Source organism: Meles meles, chromosome 9 (genome assembly GCF_922984935.1).
Source record: "Meles meles chromosome 9, mMelMel3.1 paternal haplotype, whole genome shotgun sequence".
Taxonomy (NCBI): Eukaryota; Metazoa; Chordata; class Mammalia; order Carnivora; family Mustelidae; genus Meles; species Meles meles.
This window is the reverse complement of record NC_060074.1, coordinates 65,140,869-65,148,245: the sequence shown is the minus strand read 5'-3', so window position 1 is coordinate 65,148,245 and position 7,377 is coordinate 65,140,869. Positions and strand designations below refer to the sequence as shown.

Sequence of the window (7,377 nt, the reverse complement as noted above, 5' to 3'; positions counted from 1 at the left end):
GCATGTTGGCAACTCATTCCACTTTCTCTCTCCTCCGGTTTCTGGGCCTTTGAGCATTGCTAGGAAACAAATTTTTAGAAAGATACCAACTGGAAGATCAGATCCTCAAAATAGCAGGCTCGGTTCACCTGTGCCTCTGCCTTGGCCCATGGGTCCTTTTATTGCTCCTTGCATAAGCTGTCCATGACACCGCGGTCTCTCATCCCTCTGGGTCTTATCCCGGCCCCTCACATGTGGCTGGTGACCTCCCACCGTCATCTGTGGATTGTCCTTCTGTGCCATCTGAAAGCATTTGTTTTTATTTCTTTGGCTTATAACTCTTTCTATTTATTCTCAGATGTCCACATGTAAAAGCATTTGTTTTTGTTTGCCTTCTTTCTGTCTTTCCTTTTTGCTTTCCACCAAAATCTATAAACAAGAATGCCTTCTATTTAAAGAATTGTTTCTTCTATATTTCTTCATCTATTTTTTATATTTATACACATAAAATTCATATGCAAATAAGAATATCTGACTCAGCTCTCCAACCCCTTGTTTTCAGTTTTTCCTTTGAGAAACTGGAAGGTTTTTGATGTTGGCAGCCACTGTTGTCTCTTTTAAGGCCGATTTGCTGTCTGCCTCTTCATTATTCCTCATGGATTATATTACACATTCGTTTTCTAATATAGCGGTAGAATAGAATGTTCTTTGAGGTTGCCTTTAGTTCTGAACTATTACGATTATAAGGAATTTGCTCTTCTTCCATATAAATTTTAATTGAATTTCCAGCTTTTAATACATTAACTTTGCTTATTTTCATAGCATCATAAAAAAAAGAATATGCCTTTCACTTACATTTTGTGACTTTTCTCCTGCCTTGCAAATTAATTGCATCAATGCTACTAGTCAACTTCTTTTTAGGTGATTTTATTTTGGACTCTTAAAGTAGATACCTAAAAATATGTCCTTTCCTAAATGTCTTACACACTGATTTTAAATATTTAACTTTGGAGGTGAATTTTGTTCCCATTTTTCTCAAGGTGGTGAAATCCTTAGGCTATCTTTCTTGTATGCAAAAAGCATGTGCAGAGCTTCAGATAATTTTCTTCTTATATACCTTTTGGGTATGTGCATGCATTTTGCAGATCCCATCTGTGACCTTCCCAGTTAATACCTGTGCATTCTCTTTCCAATACAGATCTTTTGGATCTTCCAGTATTTGACTGATAATCCAAAACTTTATCCAGAAATACGCCTTCTAGACTCTTCTTTTCCTAATATACCATTTGGAGTAGATGTAAATCTGTCTCTCGTTTCCTTGAATCCTATAAACTTTTCTGTCTCTGTTGTCAAATATAACATTTGCCACTTTCTTATTTTTTGGTCAGATAGCACTGGCATTTTTGAATTTCCTTACCCTGTTTGTATTATTTTCCCAGTTTAGTTATTTTTATTTATTTGGTTAAGATTTCCTTTGACCTCACTCGTTTCTTTTGATTCCTTGGGTTCCAACCTCACCTTCTGAGGGAACTGTTATTCCCTTCTCATCTATTTGAATTTCTTTTATAGTCTGCTTTATTATTTTCATTTTCTTTGGTATTTTTTTCTCAACGTTCTTGCCTTTTATTCTCCTCTGCCCAAGGATTTCAAGTGGAAAGTGTCATTATTCTCTGATAAATTGTAATACATTCATCTAATTTTAAATTCTATTACTGGTAATCTTTATGTTAAACATGTTTTAGTTCATATTTCCTGAATTTTCTAAAACATAAAAAACATAAAAATCTTTGATACTTTTCTATATAGGTTAAGGAATTTAGCAAATTTTTATTTCCCTTCATCTTTTTATGAAAATGAATCCTAGTGTTATAATATCTAGACTTTCATTCAGATTATTTTAAAATCATTATTAACCTAGTACTGTGTCTTAATTTTTATTTTCAAAACATGTGTTTAGTTATATAGCCATATTATAAAAATTATCTTACTTAATCCTTTGTTTAAACACTTTCAATGCTAAGCATCCAGATTTTTCCAGTCCTGAAATTTTTCTGGTTCAATATTTTTATTCACCTCCAGATCAACTCAAATATATCTTTAACTTTATCAGAGAAATTCAGTCAAAATACCTAAGAATCTCTTATTGTTGATGGCTTCTATAAAAGACAACTTGACTATGAATAGATTTTTGAGGATAAAATTTTTCACCTTGAAAACTCTGCTAAGTGGAAAGGGTACAGATGTTCTTCAATGTATTAACTCTATAGCGGTCCATCAACATAAAAATATATAGTATTTTTCAAAAAAGAAAGAAATGAAAGGCTCTTCATACATAATATGAAAAAAATCTCCAAGTTATAACATTGATAAGATGAAAACATCTTGGTATATTGTACATCCATGTTCATAATAGCACTATTCACAATAGCTAACAGGTGGAAGCAATCCCAAGTATCCCCCTAGGGATACATAGATAAACAAAAGGTGGTATATACATACAATAGAATATTATTCAGCCTTGAAAGGAAAAAAATTCTGATACAGACTATAGCATGGATGAGCCTTGAGGGCAGTATGCTAATGAAATAAGCCAGTCACAAAGAAACAAATAAGGAGTCTATTTAAATGAGATACTTAGAGTAGTCAAATTCATAGAAACAGAAAATAGAATGGTAGTTGCCTGGGACTAGAGGAAGGGGGAATGGGTAGTTATTGTTTAATGGGTACAGAGTCTCAGTTTTGCAAAATGAAAAGTTCTGGAGATTGGTTGCACAATAGAGTGACTGTACCTAACATTACTGAACTGTATACTTAGAAATTGACTAAAATGGTAAATGTTATGTCATATGTTTTTCCACAATAAAGAAAATATGGTACAGAGTACAGAAACTTTGAGGTTAAAAAAATGGGTCAAAAATTTAGATGTATTTGTAATTACTTGAGTATGCACAAACAATATAGGATACACAGGAATGTGTCAATGGAGTTGTAAGTGGGTAGAAGTTTGAAACAGACAGATGTGGGAATCAGCATTAGGAGGGATATTTTTCACTAGATACTTAAAAAAATCTCTTTTCCAACTATGAGAATGTATTACTAATTCATTAAAAACAAAACAGTGAGTAGATGGTCTTCACATTTATGGCCCCCAAATCAGTCTCTTACTTCTTAGTAGAGGAGGCTGTGTGTCTGATGGGGGAGGAAGGCGGCTCTTGGAGACTCCGTTCTTTGTATTCAAAATGTTTCTTTTTACTGATAAAACCTGTTTACTGGCTGTGGTAGGCGGAATAATGCCCTCCCCACCCACCCAAGATGTCTTCATCTTGATATCTGGAACCTGTGAATATGTTACTTTATGGACAAGGGGGAATTAAGGCTACTAATCAGCTGACTTTAAGATAGGGAGATTATTCTGGATTCCTTAGTGGTTTCAGTATCATCACAAGGGCTCTTAAAAGGGGAAGAGAGAGGCAGGGGGGGGGAATTAGAGTGATGTGATGTCAGAAAGACTCTACCTACTATTGCTGGTTTTGAAGAAGGAGGTAAGGAGGCCGTATTCCAAGGATGCAGGGAGCCTCTAGAAGCTAGAAGAACAAGAAGACAAATGCTTTAGAATTTGCAGAAGATATGCAGACTTTCCAACACCTTGATTTTAGCCCAATGAGACCTGGGTAGAACATCTGACCTGTAGAACTGTAAGATAATAATTTGTATTGTTTTACCCTGCTAAGTTTGTGGTCATTTGTTATAGCACTAGTGGGATATAATAGTTATGGAGTGGGCTGAGGAGATAACTGGGAACAAAATAATCAAACTTGAATAGTTTCTCTAAAAATTTAAGTATATATTCTTTTCTGATTAAATTTGGATAAAGATGAAAAAGGAAAAAGGAAACCGACATGGATATTGACACATCATCATTTCTTCTTTACTATAGGAAAGGACAGAAATCAGAGTGACTCTTACTTGAAAGGAACATATTTTTCTATTTTCCTAATTATGGAATTCCTTTTTTCCTTCATCCAGGAAATGAAACAAACAAACAAACAAATGAAAAACAAAACCACAACAACCCCAAACTACCATTACTAATCAGAAAATAGAAAATACAAGAGAACAAAAGTCCCTCTTGAATTTAAACACAAATCAAGACATGCCTAGGTAGGGATATTTTTTTTTCTCCACAGCTTTAGCTATTTTGGAATTCTTCCTTGGTGTCTGGCACAAAGCTTTAACTCCCAAAACTACCGCATCAAGTAAGAATGGATAGTGTTCCCATTTCACAGATGATAATTCCAAGATTAAAATAATAGAATTTTTTCAAGATAATCAGTTTGAATCTATGCCTGTTGATGCAAGGGCCCATGTTCTTAGCCACCAAGGTTCCCTGCTTTCATGTTCTGCCTCCTCCTGGCTACTTTTCAGGAGAACTGTCCTTCATATGTTGCTTCCGTAGTCCGTGGCCTCTCCCTGTTTCTTATCCAAAGACTTGACTTTACATTATCTTCTTCCCTCATTCTTTCTCTGAAATCATTGATTCCTAATTTTCTAATACCACATCTTCTCTTTACTACTTTCATTGCAGATTTTAATATACTCTTATACTTCTAGTGTCCTGGTGTGTGTGTGTGTGCGTGCGCACGCACACACACGTGTGCACTTCATATGACTTTTTTTTAATGGCCGGTCATGTCAATTAATTCTATATTTGAGATTATTTTCTCTATCATCTCTTGATTCATAGAAATACACAGAAAAACACGTAGTACAGGCACACTTAGGAGATACTGCAGATTTAGTTCCAGACCACTGCAATAAAATGAATATTGCAATAAAGTGAGTCAAATAAATTTTTTGGTTTCCCAGTGCATGTAAAAGTTCTGTTTACACTGTCCTGTAGGCTATATCTTCCTTTCATGTTTTCTCTGTAGCATGTGGTGCCGTTTGATAGTGTTTTACCCACAGTAGAACTTTCAAATTAGAATCAATCCTCTGAAACCCCAACACTGCTTTATCAAATAAGTTTATATAATATTCTAAGTCCTCTGTTGTCATTTCCACAATTGTACAGGATCCTCACCAGGAGTAGGTTCCATCTCAAGAAATCACTTCCTTGGCTCATCCATGAGAAGCAACTCCTCATCATTTCAAGTTATCTCGACTTTGCAGTAATTCTGTCCATCCTCAGGCTATACTTCTAGTCCTCTTCCTAGTTCTAACACATCTGCAGCTACTTCTTTCAGTGAAACCTTGAACCCTTCAAAGTCATCCATGGGAGCTGGAATCAGCTTCTTCCAACCTCTTGTTAATGTTGATATTTTGATTGCTTCCCATGAATCATTCATATTTAAAAAAAAATTTATTTATTTATTTGAGAGAGAGAGAGCATGGGCTGAGGGAGAGGTAGATGGAGAAAGGGTTGCAGACTCCCCATGGAGCAGGGAGCCCAATGCAGTGCTCAGTACTAGGACCCTGGGATCACGACCTGAGCCGAAGGTAGACACTTAACTGACTGAGCCACCAAGCCACCCTGAATAAATTATATTTTTAATGGCATCTAGAATGGTGAAGCTTTCCAGAAGGCTTTCAATTTACTTTGCCCAGATCCATCAGAGGAATCACGATATATGGAAGCTGTAGCCTTATGAAATGTATTTCTTAAATAATAAAACTTCGAAGTTGAATTAACTCCTTGATTCTTGGGCTGTAGAATGGATGCTGTGTTGGGCATGAAAACCACATGAATCTCATTGTCTCATCTCCATCAGAGCTCTTGGGTGACCAAGTACATTGTCAAGGAGTAATATTTTGTCAACAAGTAATATTTTGAAAGATGTCTTATTTTCTAAACAGTAGTTCTCAATAGTAGGCTTAAAATATTCAGTAAACCGTGTTATAAAAGATGTGCTGTCATGTAGGCTTTGTTGTTCCATTTATAGAGCACAAGAAGAGAAGATTTAGCATAATTCTTCAGAGCCCTAGGATTTTCCAACTGGTAAGTGAGTGTTGGCTTCAACTTCAAGTCACCAGCTGCTAACAAGAGAGTCAGCCTGTCCTTTGAAGCTTTGAAGCCAGGCCATGACTATTCCTCTCTAGCTATGAAGGTCCTAGATGGCATCTTCTAACAGAAGACTGTTTGTCTACATTGAAAATCTGTTGTTTAATGTAGCCGCCGTCTTTAATTATCTTAGCTAGATCCTCTGGATCACTAGCTATAGCTTCTAGACCAGTACTAGCTGCTTCACCTTGCTCTTAATATGTTACAGAGCTGGTTTCTTTCCTTAAACCAAGTGAACCAACTCTGCTAGCTTCCAGCTTTTCTTCTGCAACTTGCTTACCTTTCTCAGCCTTCAGAGAATTGAAGAGAGTTGGGTCTTGCTCTGGATTAGGTTTTGGCTTAAGGGAACCTGGTGGTTAGTTTGATCTTCTATCCAGACCACTAAAACTGTCTCCAGATCATCAATAAGGCTGTTTCCCTTTCTTGTCATTTATGTGTTCACTGGAGTAGCCCATTTAATTTCCTTCAAGAACTTTTCCTTTGCATTCAGAGCTTGGTATAAGAGGCATAGCTTTGGGCCTATGACTGCTTTCAACATGCCTTCCTTACTAAGCTTATCATTTCTAGCTTTTGATTTAAAGTGAGAGACATGCAACTCTTCCTTTCATGTGAACACTTAGAAGCCATTGTAGGGTTATTAGCTGGCCTAATTTCCATATTGTTATGTTTCAGGGACTAGGGAAGCCTGAGGACAGGGAGAGAGACAAGGGAATGTCCAGTGGGTGGGGCAGTCAGAACACACAAAACATTCATCTATTACATTCACTGTCTTAAGAACCATGAGAGGGGCGCCTGGGTGGCTCAGTGGTTTAAGTCGCTGCCTTCGGCTCAGGTCATGATCTCAGGGTCTTGGGATCGAGTCCCACATTGGGCTATCTGCTCGGTGGGGAGCCTGCTTCCCTCTCACTCTCTCTGCCTGCCTCTCTGCCTATTTATGATCTCTCTCTGTCAAATAAATACATAAAATCTTAAAAAAAAAAAAAAAAAGAACCATGAGAGACTGTGGACTCTTGTGGACTCTGAGAAACAAACTGAGGGTTTTAGGGGGGAGGGGGGTGGTGGGTATTAAGGAGGGCATGGATTGCATGGAGCATTGGGTGTTATATGTAAACAATGAATCTTGGAACACTATATCAAAAACTAACATAACACAATTTTAAAAAACGAAAACAGGAAAAGATTCACTGTCTTATAAGGATGTGGTTTGCGGTGCCCCCAACCCAATGCAGTAGTAACATCACTGATCACAGATCACCATGACAAAGATAATAATAATAATGAAAAAGTTTGAAAAAAATAGTGAGAATTACCAAAATGACACAGAGACAAGAAGTGAGCAA

The 7,377-nt window shown here is 36.7% G+C and overlaps 1 pseudogene; it reads right to left on the bottom strand.

The window, feature by feature from the left end:
- Nucleotides 1-3,497: 3,497 nt before the first annotated feature.
- LOC123950419 lies at nucleotides 3,498-6,664 on the bottom strand (annotated as a pseudogene).
- Nucleotides 6,665-7,377: the final 713 nt, after the last annotated feature.